This window comes from Symsagittifera roscoffensis, chromosome 1 (genome assembly GCF_963678635.1).
Source record: "Symsagittifera roscoffensis chromosome 1, txSymRosc1.1, whole genome shotgun sequence".
NCBI lineage: Eukaryota > Metazoa > Xenacoelomorpha > Acoela > Convolutidae > Symsagittifera > Symsagittifera roscoffensis.
In genome coordinates, this window is record NC_087062.1 from 63,400,651 (window position 1) to 63,426,947 (window position 26,297).

Here is a 26,297-nt window from a genome sequence, read left to right on the forward strand (position 1 = left end):
CTTTCTCAATAGTGCAAATAGATGAATCTCTGCTCCATCAATTCAGAACATTTCTCTGCTCCATCATTTCAAGTTCAAAAAAGATTAGTTGCATTTAAAATTTAATACCCTCGGCAGCATTTTGGAGACAGGATAGCGTGTGACTTGTAGTCTCAAAAAGCTGTTGAACCATTCAAAATTATGCCACTTGCCTGAACTTGAAGTTCGCAGGTATATCGTCTGAAGAAATATGAGCAAATATCCTTTTGCATCTCGGATAAGTTTGCTTCTGATACATGCTTATTTAATACGACCAGATCAGTCATGCATAACTTGTTTAGTAACTTCCAAAAATTAGAGATAGCTTAAACCTAGCGAGATAGCTTCTGGCTTTAAAAAAGTATGACCAGTGTATCAAACAGATTAATTAACGTGAAAATGCCTATTTAAAAGTATATGAAAAAACACCATAATTATATGCATCCGTCAGAATAGTCAGAGCATTCAAAAACGCTTTCAATTTCAAAAACGGGCCAAAAACTTATCTTAAAATTTTTTGTACAGTTAGATAGACATGTCTCTGAAACTACTGAAAGTCAGACTTTCGCTTTAATTCAACAAAAAACTTAGAATGACTGACAGCTGCACTTCATGAAACTGCACTTTTCATAATTTCGCTTAAATAATTAGATTCCTGTTAACTTAATTATATACTTTCACCAACCGGCACCACAATGATATGCTGCCATGAATCGTTTCATCACGCGTTATTGCTCAGAACAAGCTTCTTTGAGAAAGGACTTCTATAAAAACGACTTCTTTGAAAAATTTTCTTAACAGAAAATAAAATTCAAATTTTTAAAATTTTTCGAAATCGTATGGAGGCAAAACCTGCAGCTGCGGATAGTACGCTGATATTATTTTCACCAAAAGGTCAACTATTTTAAATTTTGAGAAACATTTTTTAATCTACATAGTTTGATAAGTTTAGAAAAATCATTAAACATCCGGAGGAACAAAAGTCAACAAAAACCCTGCAAGCTTTCAAGATTTGAGTATTTTGAAAACAAAACAAGATTTGCAACCCTCGAGAGTACCCTGAAAGCAAACAACTATATGGCCGGTAATTTCAAATTTTTAAGATTTTTCAAATCTTAAGAAAAAAATTTCGAAAAATTACTAAAATTGTCATAATTGGAAAAAAAAATTGGAGTATTTATAATTGTAGGCTAATTTTGAAAGTGCTGGGAGAACATTGATAGCACCTCACCATGGTGTTCAAAATCTAGTGAAACGTTGAAACGAAAAACGCCCGATACATTATGTTTAGATGGATAAATTCCAACTTTACACTACACTACACCGCGCTGCCCTCATTTCCCATGCTGGTATCAGATCTACAGCCTTAAATTTGGGCCTTCCAAATATCTGAACTTCAAAACTGGAAAACCAAAAAAAATTTAAAAATTGCAATATACGATATAGTTTAACACTGTAAAGATACGTTATGCGCTTAACCGTTGCAAAAACGCTTTAACATAACGAAAAACGTGACACATGCATTTAAATACAGTTTAGATTCAGTTCATATGTTCATCTAACCAATTTGAATTGACGGGAAAATTGAAAAATTGATTAGTTCACCGAGCTCTTACTGAGGAAAAACTCTCACCGAGAAAATAAAAGTTAAAAAAGACAACACGGCCGAATTGGTCTAAAATTCAGTTCATTCATGAAGATTTAAAAAGCTTTCAATATCTCAAAATGTACAGCTCCAGAACAATGGAACTGAAACTATATTGTCAGCGTTTCGTCCAAAACCATGATGAACATTGAAATACTAGCATGAAGGATTTGACCATTAGCATAACTAAAATCGACCGTAAACGAAGCCCTCAAGAATTGAGGCAATAAAAATTAGCCAAAAAATCTATTAAAAATTGGTAGCAACAAGGAAAAGCGGTTGCTGTGCAAGTAGCATCGAAATCTTAAACCAAATTGATAAAAAGTAGAAACAAAAAATTTGATGAGAGATCGTGTGATGAGAGAATTATCTTGCGCGTGTGATGAGAGAACTTAACACACGCGTAGAACGTTAAATTAATGAAATAGGCATGATCTAGAACAGTTGTCTTTAAAAAGAATAAAAAAAAGAAAACAAAATTTTCAAAAACGTTTTAAAAACCTTTTATTGCCAAAGAAAAGCTAAATGAAGCTTCCAAAAATAATTTTCGTTTAAATAAAGTTGTCTAATCTTAAATGACCCATTTTTTAAAAACGAACGTTACTCGATCGCTTTAATTGCTCGAAATTATTCTAAAACTGAAAAGTTTCCAAGCAGTTTTTCTCGACATAGACATTTTTAAAATTCGCCGAAATCACGACTGAGAGTGCTTTAATATGATGTATGACTCGACTCATTCCGATGACTATTTGTAGTACACGATTTTGCGTGGTACATGATTTGAATAAAAAAAAAATAAAAAACAACCAAGTACAAATTCCTCCCCATTTTCAAAGAGCAGAACAAAGAGTACCAACCGGAATTTAAACTGTGTATCTGCGTCGGAAAGGTCAGATACATCACTTATAGGTATTTAACGAAAGTCTTTAACGTTTAACTCTTGACCTCGGTTGCCGCTGTTTCTCGCTTAACGCAAAATGGACCACAAAAGAGGTTAAACGATCTAATAAAACAATTTTATACACGGAAGCAAAGGGAAAATCCGGTAATGCAAATTGAAACACATTATACCAAACAGATATATCTGCCTTCGAAATTATAAAAAATAGGTTGACAAACTCGATATAACATAAATTGAAACTGCTTAAAATTTCAATTTAAGTTTAATGAAATTGTTTTATGTCAACAGTTTTGTTTTTGGCTCAACAGGTTTCGACCCAAGCATTTTCGCTTTTATTGCCGCCCGGTAATGTTTATTGCCGCTCGGTATATTAATGTAAGCAATGTTTTTTTGACTTCTTTTTTTTCATCCACTGTTTTGTAGCGTAATGTGTTTTTTACATCGCAAAAATTTCATTTAATTTAAAAGTTTTTACGACCCATCCAAAGTGAAAAACTTAAACTCAAACAAACATATTTGCCCTCAAAAATATAAAAATTATATTGACTAAGCCGATATAATCTAAACTTGAACTGTTTGAATATTAAAAAAAAACGAAAAAATGAAGAAAAAAACCGATGGCAATTTAACAAATTTGTGAAGTTTCAGTTAAAGTAAATGTTTAAATTGGAACAAAACCCATGACTTACAAAGTAAACTAATGAAAAATCTACCAGATTAAAAAAGGGCATTTAAATAAACGATTTCAATTTTCATGAAATTGAGCATGTCAGATGAAAGATCCTCAAGAAGTAAAGACCCTCTGGAAGTGAAGATCCTGATCCACTTTTTAAACTTTCGTATCTCGGATTTTCGCCACACTTTTATGCACAGAACCGAAGCGGAGCTTCGCAACAGTTGCGATGAAAACAACACATTGCGATACAAAATAGTGAAAGAAAAGAATAGACAGAAATCAAAAAAAATTTCTGAAAAATCAAGGTAAAAATTATTTTAAAATTGACAAAAAATTTAAAATTACAAGAACAAAAACTTCAAATTTGTATCAGATGAAATTATTACACAGCCCCTAAAAATGGAAAACAATTACCGAGAGGCAGCAAAACCGAAAAGCTTTGGGTCGAAACCTGTTCAGTCGAAAACAAAACTGATGTCATAAAATATTCACTAATTTTAAAAGTTTTTACGACCAATCCAAATTGAAACACATAAAACAAACAGATACAGTTGCCCTCAAAATTATAGAAAATAAGTTGACTAAATCGATATAATATAAAATGGAACTGTTTGAGTATTAAAAAAACTCAAAAACAGGCATGGTAATTTTACGAATTTGTGAAGTTTCAGTTATAGTAACTGTTTAAATTGGAACAAAACCCATGATTTGCAAAGTAAACTAACCAAAAACCTACCAGATTAAAAAATGGCATTTGAATAAACGGAAATTGAACCGATAGAAACTAGGACGAACACCAGGGACCCGAAAAAGAAATAGAACAATTCTTGAAAAGATAATTACAATCTGATCGGGCTTGACATAACTACTAGCTAAGTGATAGAGCTTCCATTTGAGTTTTCAAGAAAATGAGCATGTCAGATGAAAGATCCTCTAGACAAGAAGATCCTCTAGAAGTCATCCTCTAGAAGTGAAGATGCTCTAGCAGTGATCTCCTAGAAGTGAAGATCCTCATCCAGTTTTCAAATTCTGGCATCTCGGAATTTCGCCAAACTTTGATACACAGAAGCGAAGCGGTACTTCGCAACACTTGCGATGTAAAACCCATTGCGCTACAAAACAGTGGATGAAAAAGTAGAAGTCAAAAACAATTCTGAAAAATTATGTTGAGAAAAAATACTTGAAAAAGTAACTTGACGAAAATTGAGAAAGAAAACAGCTACAAAAACTTCCTATTTGTATCAGATGAAGTTTATACACAGCCCCTAAAAAACAGAAAACAATTACCGAGCGGCAAAAAAAGCGGAAAGGTTTCGGTCGAAACCTGTTGAGCCGAAAATAAAACTGTTGTCACAAAAAATTTCATTAGTTTTTTACGACCCATCCAAATTGAAACACATTATCCCAAACAGATATATTTGCTTTCGAAATTATAAAAATAGGTGGACTAACTCGATATAACATAGATTGAAAGTGCTTAAATAATTAAATTAAGAAAATTAAAAAAAAAACAGACATGGTAGTTTTACAAATTTGTGAAGTTCCAGTTATAGTACAACCTGTTTAAATTGGAAGAAAACCCATGACTTACAACTTGATTTATTTAAAAAACGTACCAAATTAATAAATGGCGTTTAATTGAACAGAAATTGAACCGACAGAAACTAGGACGAACACCAGGACCACGGAAAAGAAATGAGAAATTGTTTTGAAAAAATAACTAATCTGAATCGGGCTTGAAATAACTACTAGCTAAGTGATAGTACTTCCATTTGCTTTTTCAAGAAATTGAGCATGCCAGAAGAAAGATCCGCTAGAAAAGAAGATCCTATAGAAGTCATCCTCTAGAAGTGAAGATCCTCTAGCAGTGATCCTCTAGAAGTGAAGATCCTGATCTAGTTTTTAAATTTTGGCATCTCGGATTTTCGCCACACTTTCATACACAAAATCGAAACGGAGCTTCGTAACACTTGTGATGTAGGAACATATTGCGCTACAAAACATTGGATGAAAAAAATAGACAGAAGTCAAAAACAGTTCTGAAAAATTAAGTTGGAAAAAATTACTTATAAAAAAAATTGACAAAATTTAAAAAATACAGCAACAAAAACTTCAAATTTGTATCGGATGAAGTTCCTACAAAGCCCTCAAAAATGGAAAACAATAACCGAGCGGCCAAAAAGCGAAAAGCTTTGGGTTGAAACATGTTCAGTCGAAAACAAAACTGGTGTCATAAAAAAATTCATTAACTTTAAAAGTTTTTACGACCCATCCAAATTGAAACACATAAACCAAACAGATACATTTGCCCTCAAATTAAAAGAAAACAGGTTGACTAAGTCGATATAACATGAATTGAAACTGTTTGAATATTTCAAAAAAAAAACGAAAAAATGAAGAAAAAAAACTCAAAACTAGACATGGTAACTTTACCAATTTGTGAAATTTCAGCTATAGTTAAAACTGTGCAAATTTGAACAAACCACAAGATTTACGAAGTGAACCAATAAAAAACCTACCAGATTACAAGATAGAGTTCAAATAAACGGAAATTAAAATGAAAGAAAACTACGACAAACACCAGAAAACCGAAAAAAAAAAATAGAAAATTTTTTTTCAAAAAAGATAATCACAATCTGAAACGGGCTTGAAATAATTACTAGCTAAATGATAGCACTTCCATTTGGTTTTTCAAGACGTTGAGCATGTCAGATGAAAGATCTTCTAGAAAAGAATATCCTCTAGAAGTGAAGATCCTGATCCAGTTTTTTTATTTTTGGCATCTCGGAGTTTCGCACACTTTTATAGACACAAGCGGAGCAGCGCTTCGCAACACTTGCAAAGTAATAAACACAGTGCGCTACAAAATAGTGAATGAAAAAAATATACAGAAGTCAAAAAACATTTCTGAAAAATTATATTAGAAAAAATTACTGGAAAAAGTAACGACAAAAATTGAAAAATTACAGCTACAAAAACTTCATATTTGTATAGATGAAGTTCATAAACAGCCCTTTAGAACAGGAAATCATTCACCGAGCGGCAACAAAAGCTCTTGAGCCGAAAACAAAACTTGTCATAAAAAATTTCGTTTAATTTGTAAGTTTTTACGACCCATCCAAATTGAAACACGTAATCCGAAACAAATATAATTGCCCTCCAAAAAATGCAAAATAAGTTGACTAATTCGATATAACATAATATGACACTATTTGAATATTTAAAAAAACGAGAAAATGAAAAAACTCAAAAACAGACATGGTAATTTTACAAAAATGCGAAGTTTCAGTTATAGTAAGACCAGTTTAAATTGGAAAAAACCCATGACTTACAAAGTAAACTAATGAAAAATCTACCAGATTAAAAAAGGGCATTCTAACGGGTTCTAACATGTATTAACTTGTTGTTCGTACAAACTACCAGAGTTGGAACCGGACCAGAGAGAGTTGGAACCGGGCCAGAGTTTTTTACGGACCGGGCCTCCTCTTTAGGACCAGCAACCGGGCCGCACCGGGCCCGTACCTGACTTTCAAAAAACTTCACACCTTTCACACTTCCGTGACCACTCGTCACACTTCACTTCACACCTTTTGAAACTGTGCGAAGAGTGCGCTCCTTTCTCCGGCAAAATTCAGCCAAATCGAACTGGTAGGATCGTCTGCGGCCAATGGACATATTGAGATTTGATTTTTTTAAAAAGCTCACATTTGAATTTCTATTTATTTTTTATTACTAAATTCGTGTTTTCATTGAAAAAAACCGGCCCGGTCTTGGGATTTTTGTTTTCCAACCGGGCCGGGCCTGAAGCAATCGGGCCGGGCCTCAAATTCAGGCCCGGTTCCAACTCTGTAAACGAATACCAATCAACTTGTACAAACAAGATGCCTTGAGCTTCATATATGTCCCTATCTCATCGATAGGACCTACTTAACAATCTCCCCCCCCCCCCCCCCTACGGTACCTACTTAAGAATCTCCACCCCTATAAATAAATACAGTAAATTAGCACTGAGCTTTCTATTGTAAATTCTAATTTTGCTGCATTCTGATTGGTTGAAAAATCGTACTTTGATCTACTTAGCAATCTCCCCCCTTTCTTGAAAGGGGTGGAGGTTGTCAAGTAGATCCCATCGATACATGAATAATTTTGGGCTAATTTGATATGTAGATCATCTAATACATTTCAAATTAGCTTTAAAATATTTGCGTGAACGCAGTCCACTCATTTATGCATTCACTTTTCTATTTGGAAGAATCCTTCCAAAAAAAAGTGAATTCATATGAGTGGACTGCGTGGTCGAGTTTATTACAAATCGCTACATGAAATCAAAGAAAGATGGTGAATAAAACCTTAAAAATTTAAATTTAAAATTCAGAAAAATAAGCAGAAAAACTCACCACTTAACTGCTTCAGCCTTTCCTGCCACTTTTGACTTTCGCAAATTTTCAATGTTCTTCAAGATATGAAGTGAATTGCGTATCACTGCTTCCTCGGTATATTTAATTCAACAAAACTATTCCCGCGCTTTTCCTGACAGTGAATTCTCTCCGCGTGTAAAACTTAACTAGCAACAAGATTGCACAACAAATCTACGGCAACTAATTTCAACCTTCGAAACAGTAATAAAGCGCATCTGAGAGTTGGCAACCTGTCAGAGTTACAATCAGTCGAATATTAGAAAACGAATTATGTGATTCAACCTTAATAATTCCAAAACGGCACAAGCTAGCCCTCAATTTGGGAACACAATACAGGTTTCGTTTAGTGATTCACAATGTAGCCTCCATAAGTTTGAAAAACATCTCAAACCTTCCAAATTGAGTAATATAAAAGGCATTCTTTTATATGTCACCCTAGACTATGCAAATATTAGATAGTTTGCAGTCATTAGGAAGATATTTCAGGTCAAACTTGGTAATTGCTCCGGAGGAGCTAAATACCAAAGGAAATACCAGTCTAAAATAACGGATGTATGCACACAAATTTGATTTGTTCGAAGACTTCAACATCCTAAAATATGAATTGGGAAACAACGTCGCAGTTGGTAGATGTTACCGAGTTCACATCTTAATTTCTTACATCATGACCGCACCACTTCTATGAATGTTCACAGGCTTAGTCAGGTGCAATTGATTCAACAGCGCTGGTTTGCAGCTTTACAAAAAGAAACAAACTTTATTCCCAGTGCTACTACATTGGTAACAGTCTACTTTGGACAAGTGTACTCGATGGCTGCAATATAACTCCTCAATGTTTCGGGAACAGTATTTATTGGGAAAAATTTTTAAAGAAAAAATATAGAAGTTACGAGATTTTTTTTACATGTTCTATGATATTTCCTTCTAAATTCAAGACTTTTTTCAGCACTGAAATTTGTTCAAGCTAAGCTTCAGTTGAAGATCCATTCTTCTATCAGACCCATTTTTCAAATGGTAAATTAAACTTGCCTTTCTGCAAAAAAAAATCGGATCAGTTTTATCAAAAAAACACTACTTCGAAAAATACTTTTGAACTTTCAATTCCGACTGCAGGGCTTTTCAAATGATGCCACACTTCACCCCTGTGAGCATTCCTTGAGGTGCCAAAAATAGCGCCAAAAACATACTACACCATAGTTATTTTCCACCGCGCTAACAGAAACTTGAAAGCTAGCTAAAAATTACATCGCGTTTCAATTCTTTCGCTTTCGAGAATTTTTTATGATGTAACTTTGTGACAAAATTATGCGATATTAAGTTTTGAGACCAAGACATTCATCAGTTCGTATCTATTTTTAACTTCTCTGTGGTAAAATTTACCTCTAATAAGGAATTGTTCGGAACAATAAGCGTATTTTAGTTGCAATGATATGAAGAGCCAAAGAAATCAGTGGATTAAATCGAAGATAATTACAAAAAAGGAGTTAAAATTAGTCAAATCTTGACAATTTTAATCCAGAATTACCTTAAAAAACACTCTTAGATCACTTGTAAAAGTTTTGGACATGCAGGTCAATAAGATCTATACAAAAATATAATTGCAATCACCTAAAAAATCCACCACATCAACCTTATATATATTTTTTTGTTCTTTTTGAAGTATTTCAATATCTAAGTAATCGAAAACTCAACTCAAAAATACAGCATTAAAAACTGAAAAAAAGCATTTAGGAAAAAAATTGACTAACAAATCAAAAAAAATTAAGACCGAAAATAGCGTCGAATTTTGTAGGATAAGTTGTAAAGCCATTCAGCTCTTGCAATTAAAAACAACTCGCGTGTAACGCTTCTCCGGTGCTTGCAATTTATGACAACTAATAAAAAGCCGCATATATTGGAAATCATGTTTGCATCCTTTGAGTTTACTCTGACAGCACCCATATACAGGATGCTAGTTTCCGAGATGTGACGTTTATAACTTAGATAAAGAAGTTTTCTAAATAATTGAAACTCCCGTCTCTATAGCGAGGCTTTGTCAGCGCACTCCTAGTAGTTGCAAGTTTTTCTCCCAAATATGACTGCTTAAACCCTCGCAGTTTTCGTGATATGAAAAATTTAATGATTTTTTTTTCAAAAAATTTTCAGAAAAAACTAATTTTGATTAAGTTCTTCCAAGTTTGGAATTCTTAACCCTGAAGTTGGGGGCTGTCAGAGTACTCTCAGGCGTTGCGAATCTCGCCTCGAAATATGAGTACTCAAATTTTTGTAGTTTTTGAGATTTGTTGTTGAAAAAACCAAGAAAAGTGCATATCTCAAAAACTACAAAAATTTGAGCACTCATAACTCAAGGCACGACTCGCAACGCCTTAGAGTACTCTGACATCCCCCAATTTCAGGGTTAGGAATTCAAAACTCTGATAAAAATATTCAAATTTAGTTTTTTTGAAAAAAAAGTTTTGTAAAAAAATTTAAAAAAAACTTCATATATCGAAAACTGCGAGGGTTTAAGCAAACATATTTGGAGGAAAAACTCGCAACTACTAGGAGAGCGCTGGCATAGCCCCACTATAGAGAGAAAAACTTCAAAATTGAAAAAAAAAAATTTCAATTTTTTTGAACATTTAAAAAAAGACATTACAAACGTAACATCTCGGAAAATAAAAGCATTTGAGCAGTTGATTTTGAAAAAAATTTGCAACATAAACTCCTGAGAGTACTCTCGCAGTACTTAACTACAACTTTGAGATTTTAAGATCTTTTTGCTTTTTTTCAAATCCAAGTTTTCTGAAAATATTTGGAAAAAACCTAGAAAACATATCTCGAAACCTACACGGATTTGAGCCGTCATATTCAGAGGCAAGATTTGCAAGTACTGAGAAAACACTTGCAGTTTCCGACTTCAGGACTGAGACCTTCAAAACTAAATTTTTGAACACTAGGTTTTTTGAAAACTTTTGAAAAATCATAAGAAACGTAAACTACAAGTATTTGAGAAGTGAAATTTGGAATTAAGACTCGCAATGCCTGAGAGTACTCTGATAGCTCCAACTTCAGGTTCAGAAAGTCCAAACTTCGAGGAAAAAAATCATAAAAACTTCATATCTTGAAAACTGCGAGGGTTTAAGCAGTGATATTTGGAGGAAAAAACTGAAATTGTTTCTTTTTTTCTAAGTTTGGAATGACTAACCCTGAAAATAAGCGCTGTCAGAGTACTCTCAGTCGTTGCAAATTTTGCCAGTTTTGCCTACAAACATGTCTGCTTAAACCCTCGCAGTTTTCGTGATATGAAAAATTTAATGATTTTTTTTTCAAAAAATTTTCAGAAAAAACTAATTTTGATTAAGTTCGTCCAAGTTTGGAATTCTTAACCCTGAAGTTGGGGGCTGTCAGAGTACTCTCAGGCGTTGCGAATCTCGCCTCGAAATATGAGTACTCAAATTTTTGTAGTTTTTGAGATTTGTTGTTGAAAAAACCAAGAAAAGTGCATATCTCAAAAACTACAAAAATTTGATTACTCATAACTCGAGGCACGACTCGCAACGCCTTAGAGTACTCTGACAGCCCTCAATTTCAGGGTTAGGAATTCAAAACTTTGATGAAAGTATTCAAATTTAGTTTTTTTTGAAAAAAAAATTGAAAAAAAAATCATAAAAACTTCATATCTCGAAAACTGTTTAAGCAGTCATATTTGGAAGAAAAGCTCGCAACAACTGGGGGAGCAATGAAAGAAACTTCAAAGGTAACATCTCGAAACATAAAAGCATTTGAGCAGTCGAATTTGAACACAACATTTGCAACATAAACTCCAGAGGGTACTCTCGCAGTACCCAACTACAACTTTGAGATTTTGAAATCTTTTTGCATTTTTTAAAATCCAAGTTTTCTGAAAATAATTGGAAAAAAACTAGAAAACATCATATCTCGAGACCTACAAAAAATTAAGCCGTCATATTCAGAGGCAAGATCTGCAAGTCCTGAGAAAACTCTTACAGTTTTCAACTTCAGGTCTGAGATCTTCAAATTTAATTTTCTGAAGACTAAGTGTTTTGAAAGGTTTTGAAAAAATCATAAGAAACGTCATATCACGAAAAGTAGAAGGATTTGAGAAGAGAAAATTGAAGTTAAGATTCGCAACGCTTGAGAGAACTCTGACAGCCCCCAACTTCAGGTTCAAGAATTCCAAACTTTGAAGAAAAAAAATCAAACTTAATTTTTCTAAAAATATTTTTGAAAAAAATCATAAAAAACTTCATATCTTGAAAACTGCGAGGTTTTAAGCAAGGATATTTGGAGGAAAAACTCGCAACAACTAGGATTTCGCTGACATAGCCGCACTATATAATCTTCAAATTTTTGGAAAGTTTTTATTTCTAAACTCTTTGAACGTTTAAAAAAAAGACATTACAAACGTAACATCTCGCAAACTAAAAGACTTTGAGCAGTCGAATTCGAACACAAAATTTGCAACATAAACTCTTGGGAGTACTCTAACAGTACCCAATTAAAACTTTGGGATTTAAAAATCTTTTTGAATTTTTTAAAATCCAATTTTTCTCAAAATTTTTGGAAAAAACCCAAGATATATCATATCTCGAAACCTACAAGGATTCGAGCAGTCAAATTCAGAGGCACGATTTGCAAACCCTGAGATAACTGTCACAATATGCAATTTCAGGATTGAGATCTTCAACATTTTTTAAATCTAAGTTTTTTGAAAATTTTTGAAAAATCATAAACGTCATATCTCGAAAACTACAAGGATTTGAGAAATGAGATTAGGAGGTAAGACTCGCAATCCCTAAGAGCAACCTGACAGGACCCAACTACAGCGTTGAAACTTCAAAAAACTTGGATTTTAAACAATTCAAAAAGATTTGAAGTTTCACCCTGTAGTTGGGTCCTGTCAGGTTGCTCTCAGGGATTGCGAATCTTGCCTCCAAATTAGTCGTCCTTGTAGTTTTCGAGATACGTTTTTTATGATTTTTCGAAAAAAAAATTGTTGAAAACATTACGAATTTTGTTTCTTCGAAATTTAAATATCACTACCCTGTTTTTGGGTACTGTCAGGGTACTCTCAAGAATTGCGAATCTTGCCTCCAAAAATGACTGCTAAAATCCTTGAAGTTTTCGAGATATGATGTTTTTTGTGATTTTTCGAAACTTCAAATCTTGAAATTCTCATCTCTGTAGTTAGTTGCTGTCAGAGTACTCTCAAGGATTGCGAATATTTACCTCTAATAAGCAATTGTTCTGAACAATAAGCGTATTTTAGTTGCAATGATATGAAGAGCCAAAGAAATCATTGGATTAAATCGAAGATAATTACAAAAAAGGAGTTAAAATTAGTCAAATCTTGACAATTTTAATCCAGAATTACCTTAAAAAACACTCTTAGATCATTTGTAAAAGTTTCGGACATCCAGGTCAATAAGATCTATACAAAAATATTATTGCAATCACCTATAAAATCCACCACATCAACCTTATATATATTTTTTTTGTTCTAACTTTTTGAAGTATTTCAATATCTAAGTAATCGAAAACTCAACTCAAAAATACAGCATTAAAAACTGAAAAAAAGCATTTAGGAAAAAAATTGACTAACAAATCAAAAAAAATTAAGACCGAAAATAGCGTCGAATTTTGTAGGATAAGTTGTAAAGCCATTCAGCTCTTGCAATTAAAAACAACTCGCGTGTAACGCTTCTCCGGTGCTTGCAATTTATGACAACTAATAAAAAGCCGCATATATTGGAAATCATGTTTGCATCCTTTGAGTTTACTCTGACAGCACCCATATACAGGATGCTAGTTTCCGAGATGTGACGTTTATAACTTAGATAAAGAAGTTTTCTAAAAAATTGAAACTCCCGTCTCTATAGTGAGGCTTTGTCAGCGCACTCCTAGTGGTTGCGAGTTTTTCCTCCAATTATGACTGCTTAAACCCTGTGAAGTTTTTAATTATTTTTTCTCAAAAAAATTTTCCGAAAAAACTAATTTTGATTAAGTTCATCCAAGTTTGGAATTCCTAACCCTGAAAGTGGGGGCTGTCAGAGTACTCTCAGGCGTTGCGAATCTTGCCTCGAAAAATGAGTACTCAAATTTTTGTAGTTTTTGAGATTTGTTGTTGAAAAAACCAAGAAAAGTGCATATCTCAAAAACTACAAAAATTTGAGCACTCATAACTCAAGGCACGACTCGCAACGCCTTAGAGTACTCTGACATCCCCCAATTTCAGGGTTAGGAATTCAAAACTCTGATAAAAATATTCAAATTTAGTTTTTTTGAAAAAAAAGTTTTGTAAAAAAATTTAAAAAAAACTTCATATATCGAAAACTGCGAGGGTTTAAGCAAACATATTTGGAGGAAAAACTCGCAACTACTAGGAGAGCGCTGGCATAGCCCCACTATAGAGAGAAAAACTTCAAAATTGAAAAAAAAAAAATTCAATTTTTTTGAACATTTAAAAAAAGACATTACAAACGTAACATCTCGGAAAATGAAAGCATTTGAGCAGTTGAATTTGAACAAAACTTACAACATAAACTTCTGAGAGTACTCTCGCAGTACTTCACTACAACTTTGAGATTTTAAGATCTTTTTGCTTTTTTTCAAATCCAAGTTTTCTGAAAATATTTGGAAAAAACCTAGAAAACATATCCCAAAACCTACACGGATTTGAGCCGTCATATTCAGAGGCAAGATTTGCAAGAACTGAGAAAACACTTGCAGTTTGCGACTTCAGGACTGAGATCTTCAAAACTAAAATTTTGAACACTAGGTTTTTTGAAAACTTTTGAAAAATCATAAGAAACGTCCTATCACGAAAACTACAAGTATTTGAGAAGTGAAATTTGGAATTAAGACTCGCAATGCCTGAGAGTACTCTGACAGCTCCAACTTCAGGTTCAGAAAAACCAAACTTCGGGGAAAAAAAATCATAAAAAACTTCATATCTTGAAAACTGCGAGGGTTTAAGCAGTGATATTTGGAGGATAAAACTGAAATTGGTTATATTCTTCTAAAATTGGAATGAATAACACTGAAAATAAGAGCTGTCAGAGTACTCTCAGTCGTTGCAAATTTTACCAGTTTTGCCTACAAATACGTCTGCTTAAACCCTCGCAGTTTTCTTGATATGAAACATTTAATGAGTTTTTTTTGAAAAAAAATTTCAGTAAAAACCAATTTTGATTAAGTTCTTCGAGGTTTGGAATTCTTAACCCTGAAGTTGGGGGCTGTCAGAGTACTCTCAGGCGTTGCGAATCTTGCCTTGAAATATGAGTACTCAAATTTTTGTAGTTTTTGAGATTTGTTGTTGAAAAAACCAAGAAAAGTGCATATCTCAAAAACTACAAAAATTTGATTACTCATAACTCGAGGCACGACTCGCAACGCCTTAGAGTACTCTGACAGCCCTCAACTTCAGGGTTAGGAATTCAAAACTTTGATGAAAGTATTCAAATTTAGTTTTCTCGAAAAAAAAATTGAAAAAAAAATCATAAAAACTTCATATCTCGCAACAACTAGGAGAAAAGCTCGCAACAACTAGGAGAGCGCTGACAGAAACTTCAGACGTAAAATCTCGAAAATTAAAAGCATTTGAGCAGTCGAATTTGAACACAACATTTGCAACATTAACTCCTGAGAGTACTCTCGCAGTACCCAACTACAACTTTGAGATTTTGAAATCTTTTTGCATTTTTTAAAATCCAATTTTTCTCAAAATTTTTGAAAAAAACCTAAAATATATCATATCTCGAAACCTACAAGGATTCGAGCAGTCAAATTCAGAGGCAAGATTTGCAAACCCTGAGAGAACTGTCACAATATGCAATTTCAGGATTGAGATCTTCAACATTTTTTTAATCTACGTTTTTTGAAAATTTTTGAAAAACCATTAACGTCATATCTCAAAAACTACAAGGATTTGAGAAATGAGATTAGGAGGTAAGACTCGCAATCCCTAAGAGCAACCTGACAGGACCCAACTACAAAGTTCAAACTTCAAAAATCTTGGATTTTAAATAATTTAAAAAGATTTTAAGTTTCACCATGTAGTTGGGTCCTGTCAGGTTGCTTTCAGGGATTGCGAATCTTGCCTCCAAATTAGTCGTCCTTGTAGTTTTCGAGATAGGTTTTTGTGATTTTTCGAAAAAAAAATTGTTGAAAACTTTACGAATATTGTTTCTTCGAAATATAAATCTCACTACCCTGTTTTTGGGTGCTGTCAGGGTACTCTCAAGAATTGCGAATCTTGCCTCCAAAAATGACTACTAAAATCCTTGAAGTTGTCGAGATATGATGTTTTTTGTGATTTTCGAAACTTAACGAATTTATTGAAATTCAAATCTTGAAATTCTCATCTCTGTAGTTAGTTGCTGTCAGAGTACTCTCAAGGATTGCGAATATTTACCTCTAATAAGGAATTGTTCGGAACAATAAGCGTATTTTAGTTGCAATAATATGAAGAGCCAAAGAAATCAGTGGATTAAATCGAAGATAATTACAAAAAAGGAGTTAAAATTAGTCAAATTTTGACAATTTTAATCCAGAATAACCTTAAAAAACACTCTTAGATCATTTGTAAAAGTTTCGGACATCCAGGTCAATAAGATCTATACAAAAATATTATTGCAATCACCTATAAAATCTACCACATCAACCTTATATATATTTTTTTTGTTCTAACTTTTTGAGGAATTTCAATATCTAAGTAATCGAAAACTCAACTCAAAAATACAGCATTAAAAACAGAAAAAAAAACATTTTGGAAAAAAACTGACTAACAAATCAAAAAAAATTAAGACCGAAAATAGCGTCGAATTTTGTAGGATACGTTGTAAAGCCATTCAGCTCTTGCAATTAAAAACAACTCCCGTGTAACGCTTCTCCGGTGCTTGCAATTTATGACAACTAATAAAAAGCCGCATATATTGGAAATCATGTTTGCATCCTTTGAGTTTACTCTGACAGCACCCATATACAGGATGCTAGTTTCCGAGATGTGACGTTTATAACTTAGATAAAGAAGTTTTCTAAAAAATTGAAACTCCCGTCTCTATAGTGAGGCTTTGTCAGCGCACTCCTAGTGGTTGCGAGTTTTTCCTCCAATTATGACTGCTTAAACCCTCGCAGTTTTCGTGATGTGAAGTTTTTTATTATTTTTTCTCAAAAAAATTTTCCGAAAAAACTAATTTTGATTAAGTTCTTCCAAGTTTGGAATTCCTAACCCTGAAAGTGGGGGCTGTCAGAGTACTCTCAGGCGTTGCGAATCTTGCCTCGAAAAATGAGTACTCAAATTTTTTTAGTTTTTGAGATTTGTTGTTGAAAAAACCAAGGAAAGTGCATATCTCAAAAACTACAAAAATTTGAGCACTCATAACTCAAGGCACGACTCGCAACGCCTTAGAGTACTCTGACATCCCCCAATTTCAGGGTTAGGAATTCAAAACTCTGATGAAAATATTCAAATTTAGTTTTTTTGAAAAAAAATTAAAAAAAAAAATTAAAAAAACTTCATATATCAAAAACTGCGAGGGTTTAAGCAAACATACTTGGAGGGAAAACTCGCAACTACTAGGAGAGCGCTGGCATAGCCCCACTATAGAGAGAGAAACTTCAAAATTAAAAAAAAAAATTTCATCAAGTTTTTTGAACATTTAAAAAAAGACATTACAAACGTAACATCTCGGAAAATAAAAGCATTTCAGCAGTTGAATTTGAACAAAATTTACAACATAAACTCCTAAGAGTACTCTCGCAGTACTTCACTACAACTTTGAGATTTTAAGATCTTTTTGCTTTTTTTCAAATCCAAGTTTTCTGAAAATATTTGGAAAAAACCTAGAAAACATATCTCGGAACCTACACGGATTTGAGCCGTCATATTCAGAGGCAAGATTTGCAAGTACTGAGAAAACACTTGCAGTTTCCGACTTCAGGACTGAGATCTTCAAAACTAAATTTTTGAACACTAGGTTTTTGAAAAGTTTTGAAAAATCATAAGAAACGTCCTATCACGAAAACTACAAGTATTTGAGAAGTGAAATTTGGAATTAAGACTCGCAATGCCTGAGAGTACTCTGACAGCTCCAACTTCAGGTTCAGAAAATCCAAACTTCGAGGAAAAAAATCATAAAAAACTCCATATATTGAAAACTGCGATGGTTTAAGCAGTGATATTTGGAGGAAAAAACTGAAATTGGTTAATTTCTTCTAAAATTGGAATGACTAACCCTGAAAATAAGAGTTGTCAAAGTAATCTCAGTCGTTGCAAATTTTGTCAGTTTTGCCTACAAATATTTCTGCTAAAACCCTCGCAGTTTTCTTGATATTAAACATTTAATGAGTTTTTTTTTCAAAAAAAATTTCAGAAAAAACCAATTTTGATTAAGTTCTTCCAAGTTTGGAATTCTTAACCCTGAAGTTGGGGGCTGTCAGAGTACTCTCAGGCGTTGCGAATCTTGCCTTGAAATATGAGTAATCAAATTTTTGTAGTTATTGAGATTTGTTGTTGAAAAAACCAAGAAAAGTGCATATCTCAAAAACTACAAAAATTTGATTACTCATAAAACGAGGCACGACTCGCAACGCCTTAGAGTACTCTGACAGCCCTCAACTTCAGGGTTAGAAATTCAAAACTTTGATGAAAGTATTCAAATTTATAGTTTTTTTGAAAAAAAAATTGAAAAAAAAAATCATAAAAACTTCATATCTCGCAACAACTAGGAGAAAAGCTCGCAACAACTAGGAGAGCGCTGACAAAAACTTCAGACGTAACATCTCGAAAAAAAAACATTTGAGCAGTCGAATTTGAACACAACATTTGCAACATAAACTCCTGAGGGTACTCTCGCAGTACCCAACTACAACTTTGAGATTTTGAAATCTTTTTGCATTTTTTAAAATCCAAGTTTTCTGAAAATATTTGGAAAAAACCTAGAAACCATCATATCGAGACCTACAAATAATTGAGCCGTCATATTCAGAGGCAAGATCTGCAAGTCCTGAGAAAACTCTTACAGTTTCCAACTTCAGGTCTGAGATCTTCAAATTTAATTTTCTGAAGACTAAGTGTTTTGAAAGGTTTTGAAAAAATCATAAGAAACGACATATCACGAAAAGTACAAGGATTTGAGAACTGAAAATTGAAGTTAAGATTCGCAACGCTTGAGAGAACTCTGACAGCCCCCAACTTCAGGTTCAAGAATTCCAAAGTTTGAAGAAAAAAAATCAAATTTAGTTTTTCTAAAAATATTTTTGAAAAAATCATTAAAAACTTCATATCTTGAAAACTGCGAGGGTTTAAGCAGTGATATTTGGAGGAAAAACTCGCAACAACTAGAATTTCGCTGACATAGCCGCACTATAGAAACTTCAAATTTTCGGAAAGTTTTTATTTCTAAACTCTTTGAACGTTTAAAAAAAAGGCATTACAAACGTAACATCTCGGAAACTAAAAGCCTTTGAGCAGTCGAATTCGAACACAAAATTTGCAACATAAACTCTTGGGAGTACTCTAACAGTACCCAATTAAAACTTTGGGATTTAAAAATCTTTTTGAATTTTTTAAAATCCAATTTTTCTCAAAATTTTTGGAAAAAACCTAAAATATATCATATCTCGAAACCTACAAGGATTCGAGCAGTCAAATTCAGAGGCAAGATTTGCAAACTCTGAGATAACTGTCACAATATGCAATTTCAGGATTGAGATCTTCAACATTTTTTAAATCTAAGTTTTTCGAAAATTTTTGAAAAATCATAAACGTCATATCTCGAAAACTACAAGGATTTGAGAAATGAGATTAGGAGGTAAGACTCGCAATCCCTAAGAGCAACCTGACAGGACCCAACTACAGCGTTGAAACTTCAAAAATCTTGGATTTTAAACAATTCAAAAAGATTTGAAGTTTCACCCTGTAGTTGGGTCCTGTCAGGTTGCTCTCAAGAATTGCGAATCTTGCCTCCAAAAATGACTACTAAAATCCTTGTAGTTTTTGAGATATGATGTTTTTTGTGATTTTTCGAAACTTCAAATCTTGAAATTCTCATCTCTGTAGTTAGTTGCTGTTAGAGTACTCTCAAGGATTGCGAATCTTGCCTCCAAATGAGACGGCTCAAGTCCTTGTAGTTTTCGAAGTATCACGTTTTTTGTGATTTTTTCAAAAATTTTCAGAAAGCTTGATATTTGTTGGTTTTTTAAATTTGAAATGCACTACCCTTTTTTGGGTGCTGTCAGGGTACTTTCATGTATTGCGAATCTTGCCTCCAAGTATGTCGCTCAAATCCTTCTAGTTTTCGAGATATGTGTTTTGTGATTTTTCGAAAAATTTCCAGAAAACTTAACGAAAATATTTAAATTCAAATCTTGAAATTCTCAACTCTGTAGTTAGTTGCTGTCAGAGTACTCTCAAGGATTGCGAATCTTGCCTCCAAACGAGACGACTCAAATCCTTGTAGTTTTCGAGTATCACGTTTTTTTTGTGATTTTTTCAAAAAGTTTCAGAAAGCTTGATATTTGTTGGTTTTTTAAATTTGAAATGCACTACCCTTTTTTGGGTGCTGTCAGGGTACTTTCATGTATTGCGAATCTTGCCTCCAAGTATGTCGCTCAAATCCTTCTAGTTTTCGAGATATGTGTTTTGTGATTTTTCGAAAAATTTCCAGAAAACTTAACGAAAATATTTAAATTCAAATCTAGAAGTTCTCAAATCTGTAGTTAGTTGCTGTCAAAGTACTCTCAAGGATTGCGAATCTTGCCTCCAAATGAGACGACTCAAGTCCTTGTAGTTTTCGAGGTAATACGTTTTTTTTGTGATTTTCTCAAAAATTTTCATAAAGCTTGACTTTTTTTTGGTTTTTTAAATTTGAAATTCACTACCCATTTTTGGTGCTGTCAGGGTAATCTCATGTATTGCGAAACTTGCCTCCAAATAAGTCACTCAAATCCTTGTAATTTTTGAGATATGATTTTTTTGTGATTTTCCGAAAATTTCCAGAAAACTTAACGAAAATTTTTAAATTCAAATCTTGAAATTCTCAACTCTGTAGTTAGTTGCTGTCAGAGTACTCTCAAGGATTGCGAATCTTGCCTCCAAATGAGACGACTCAAGTCCTTGTAGTTTTCGCGGTATCAGGTTTTTTTTGTAATTTTTTCAAAAAAATTCAGAAAGCTTAATTTTTTTGGTTTTTAAAATTCGAAATTCACTAACTTTTTTTGGGTGCTGTCAGGGTACTTTCATGTATTGCGAATCTTGCCTCCAAATATGTCGCTCAAATCCTTGTAGTTTTCGAGATATGATGTTTTTTGTGCTTTTTCGAAAAATTTCCAGAAAACTTAACAAAAATATTTAATTTCAAATCTTGAAATTCTCAACTCTGTAGTTAGTTGCTGTCAAATTACTCTCAAGGATTGCGAATCTTGCCTCCAAATTAAGTGGCATTGTAGTTTTCGAGATAAGTTTTTTGTGATTTTTCGAAAAAAAATTGTTGAAAACTTTACGAATTTTGTTTCTTCGAAATTTAAATTTCACTACCCTGTTTTTGGGTGCTGTCAGGGTACTCTCAAGAATTGCGAATCTTGCCTCCAAAAATGACTACTAAAATCCTTGTAGTTTTCGAGATATGATGTTTTTTGTGATTTTTCGAAACTTAACGAATTTATAAATTCAAATCTTGAAATTCTCATCTCCGTAAATAGTTGCTGTCAGAGTACTCTCAGGGATTGCAAATCTTGCCTCCAAATGAGACGGCCCAAGTCCTTGTAGTTTTCGAAGTACCACGTTTTTTGTGATTTTTTCAAAAAGTTTCAGAAAGCTTGGTTTTTTTTTGGTTTTTAAAAATTGAAATGCACTACCCTTTTGTGGGTGCTGTCAGGGTACTTTCATGTATTGCGAAAAAACCTAGAAACCATCATATCGAGACCTACAAATAATTGAGCCGTCATATTCAGAGGCAAGATCTGCAAGTCCTGAGAAAACTCTTACAGTTTCCAACTTCAGTTCTGAGATCTTCAAATTTAATTTTCTGAAGACTAAGTGTTTTGAAAGGTTTTGAAAAAATCATAAGAAACGACATATCACGAAAAGTACAAGGATTTGAGAAGTGAAAATTGAAGTTAAGATTCGCAACGCTTGAGAGAACTCTGACAGCCCCCAACTTCAGGTTCAAGAATTCCAAAGTTTGAAGAAAAAAAATCAAATTTAGTTTTTCTAAAAATATTTTTGAAAAAATCATAAAAAACTTCATATCTTGAAAACTGCGAGGGTTTAAGCAGTGATATTTGGAGGAAAAACTCGCAACAACTAGAATTTCGCTGACATAGCCGCACTATAGAAACTTCAAATTTTCGGAAAGTTTTTATTTCTAAACTCTTTGAACGTTTAAAAAAAGGCATTACAAACGTAACATCTCGGAAACTAAAAGCCTTTGAGCAGTCGAATTCGAACACAAAATTTGCAACATAAACTCTTGGGAGTACTCTAACAGTACCCAATTAAAACTTTGGGATTTAAAAATCTTTTTGAATTTTTTAAAATCCAATTTTTCTCAAAATTTTTGGAAAAAACCTAAAATATATCATATCTCGAAACCAACAAAGATTCGAGCAGTCAAATTCAGAGGCAAGATTTGCAAACTCTGAGATAACTGTCACAATATGCAATTTCAGGATTGAGATCTTCAAAATTTTTTAAATCTAAGTTTTTCGAAAATTTTTGAAAAATCATAAACGTCATATCTCGAAAACTACAAGGATTTGAGAAATGAGATTAGGAGGTAAGACTCGCAATCCCTGAGAGCAACCTGACAGGACCCAACTACAGCGTTGAAACTTCAAAAATCTTGGATTTTAAACAATTCAAAAAGATTTGAAGTTTCACCCTGTAGTTGGGTCCTGTCAGGTTGCTCTCAACAATTGCGAATCTTGCCTCCAAAAATGACTACTAAAATCCTTGTAGTTTTTGAGATATGATGTTTTTTGTGATTTTTCGAAACTTCAAATCTTGAAATTCTCATCTCTGTAGTTAGTTGCTGTCAAAGTACTCTCAAGGATTGCGAATCTTGCCTCCAAATGAGACGACTCAAGTCCTTGTAGTTTTCGAGGTAATACGTTTTTTTTGTGATTTTCTCAAAAATTTTCAAAAAGCTTGACTTTTTTTTGGTTTTTAAAATTTGAAATTCACTACCCATTTTTGGTGCTGTCAGGGTAATCTCATGTATTGCGAAACTTGCCTCCAAATAAGTCACTCAAATCCTTGTAATTTTTGAGATATGATTTTTTTGTGATTTTCCGAAAAATTTCCAGAAAACTTAACGAAAATTTTTAAATTCTAATCTTGAAATTCTCAACTCTGTAGTTAGTTGCTGTCAGAGTACTCTCAAGGATTGCGAATCTTGCCTCCAAATGAGACGACTCAAGTCCTTGTAGTTTTCGCGGTATCAGGTTTTTTTTGTAATTTTTTCAAAAAAATTCAGAAAGCTTAATTTTTTTGGTTTTTAAAATTTGAAATTCACTAACTTTTTTTGGGTGCTGTCAGGGTACTTTCATGTATTGCGAATCTTGCCTCCAAATATGTCGCTCAAATCCTTGTAGTTTTCGAGATATGATGTTTTTTGTGCTTTTTCGAAAAATTTCCAGAAAACTTAATAAAAATATTTAATTTCAAATCTTGAAATTCTCAACTCTGTAGTTAGTTGCTGTCAAATTACTCTCAAGGATTGCGAATCTTGCCTCCAAATTAAGTGGCATTGTAGTTTTCGAGATAAGTTTTTTGTGATTTTTCGAAAAAAAATTGTTGAAAACTTTACGAATTTTGTTTCTTCGAAATTTAAATTTCACTACCCTGTTTTTGGGTGCTGTCAGGGTACTCTCAAGAATTGCGAATCTTGCCTCCAAAAATGACTACTAAAATCCTTGTAGTTTTCGAGATATGATGTTTTTTGTGATTTTTCGAAACTTAACGAATTTATAAATTCAAATCTTGAAATTCTCATCTCCGTAAATAGTTGCTGTCAGAGTACTCTCAGGGATTGCAAATCTTGCCTCCAAATGAGACGGCCCAAGTCCTTGTAGTTTTCGAAGTACCACGTTTTTTGTGATTTTTTCAAAAAGTTTCAGAAAGCTTGGTTTTTTTTTGGTTTTTAAAAATTGAAATGCACTACCCTTTTGTGGGTGCTGTCAGGGTACTTTCATGTATTGCAAAAAAACCTAGAAACCATCATATCGAGACCTACAAATAATTGAGCCGTCATATTCAGAGGCAAGATCTGCAAGTCCTGAGAAAACTCTTACAGTTTCCAACTTCAGGTCTGAGATCTTCAAATTTAATTTTCTGAAGACTAAGTGTTTTGAAAGGTTTTGAAAAAATCATAAGAAACGACATATCACGAAAAGTACAAGGATTTGAGAAGTGAAAATTGAAGTTAAGATTCGCAACGCTTGAGAGAACTCTGACAGCCCCCAACTTCAGGTTCAAGAATTCCAAAGTTTGAAGAAAAAAAATCAAATTTAGTTTTTCTAAAAATATTTTTGAAAAAATCATAAAAAACTTCATATCTTGAAAACTGCGAGGGTTTAAGCAGTGATATTTGGAGGAAAAACTCGCAACAACTAGAATTTCGCTGACATAGCCGCACTATAGAAACTTCAAATTTTCGGAAAGTTTTTATTTCTAAACTCTTTGAACGTTTAAAAAAAAGGCATTACAAACGTAACATCTCGGAAACTAAAAGCCTTTGAGCAGTCGAATTCGAACACAAAATTTGCAACATAAACTCTTGGGAGTACTCTAACAGTACCCAATTAAAACTTTGGGATTTAAAAATCTTTTTGAATTTTTTAAAATCCAATTTTTCTCAAAATTTTTGGAAAAAACCTAAAATATATCATATCTCGAAACCAACAAAGATTCGAGCAGTCAAATTCAGAGGCAAGATTTGCAAACTCTGAGATAACTGTCACAATATGCAATTTCAGGATTGAGATCTTCAAAATTTTTTAAATCTAAGTTTTTCGAAAGTTTTTGAAAAATCATAAACGTCATATCTCGAAAACTACAAGGATTTGAGAAATGAGATTAGGAGGTAAGACTCGCAATCCCTGAGAGCAACCTGACAGGACCCAACTACAGCGTTGAAACTTCAAAAATCTTGGATTTTAAACAATTCAAAAAGATTTGAAGTTTCACCCTGTAGTTGGGTCCTGTCAGGTTGCTCTCAGGGATTGCGAATCTTGCCTCCAAATTAGTCGTCCTTGTAGTTTTCGAGATACGTTTTTTATGATTTTTCGAAAAAAAAAATTGTTGAAAATTTTACGAATTTTGTTTCTTCGAAATTTAAATTTCACTACCCTGTTTTTGGGTGCTGTCAGGGTACTCTCAAGAATTGCGAATCTTGCCTCCAAAAATGACTACTAAAATCCTTGTAGTTTTTGAGATATGATGTTTTTTGTGATTTTTCGAAACTTCAAATCTTGAAATTCTCATCTCTGTAGTTAGTTGCTGTTAGAGTACTCTCAAGGATTGCGAATCTTGCCTCCAAATGAGACGGCTCAAGTCCTTGTAGTTTTCGAAGTATCACGTTTTTTGTGATTTTTTCAAAAATTTTCAGAAAGCTTGATTTTTTTTTGGTTTTTAAAAATTGAAATGCACTACCCTTTTTTGGGTGCTGTCAGGGTACTCTCATATATTGCGAAACTTGCCTCCAAATATGTCGCTCAAATCTTTGTAGTTTTCGAGATATGTTTTTTGTGATTTTTCGAAAAATTTCCAGAAAACTTAACGAAAATATTTAAATTCAAATCTTGAAATTCTCAACTCTGTAGTTAGTTGCTGTCAGAGTACTCTCAAGGATTGCGAATCTTGCCTCCAAACGAGACGACTCAAATCCTTGTAGTTTTCGAGTATCACGTTTTTTTTGTGATTTTTTCAAAAAGTTTCAGAAAGCTTGATATTTGTTGGTTTTTTAAATTTGAAATGCACTACCCTTTTTTGGGTGCTGTCAGGGTACTTTCATGTATTGCGAATCTTGCCTCCAAGTATGTCGCTCAAATCCTTCTAGTTTTCGAGATATCATGTGTTTTGTGATTTTTCGAAAAATTTCCAGAAAACTTAACGAAAATATTTAAATTCAAATCTAGAAGTTCTCAAATCTGTAGTTAGTTGCTGTCAAAGTAATCTCAAGGATTGCGAATCTTGCCTCCAAATGAGACGACTCAAGTCCTTGTAGTTTTCGAGGTAATACGTTTTTTTTTTGTGATTTTCTCAAAAATTTTCATAAAGCTTGACTTTTTTTGGTTTTTAAAATTTGAAATTCACTACCCATTTTTGGTGCTGTCAGGGTAATCTCATGTATTGCGAAACTTGCCTCCAAATAAGTCACTCAAATCCTTGTAATTTTTGAGATATGATTTTTTTGTGATTTTTCGAAAAATTTCCAGAAAACTTAACGAAAATTTTTAAATTCTAATCTTGAAATTCTCAACTCTGTAGTTAGTTGCTGTCAGAGTACTCTCAAGGATTGCGAATCTTGCCTCCAAATGAGACGACTCAAGTCCTTGTAGTTTTCGCGGTATCAGGTTTTTTTTGTAATTTTTTCAAAAAAATTCAAAAAGCTTAATTTTTTTGGTTTTTTTAAA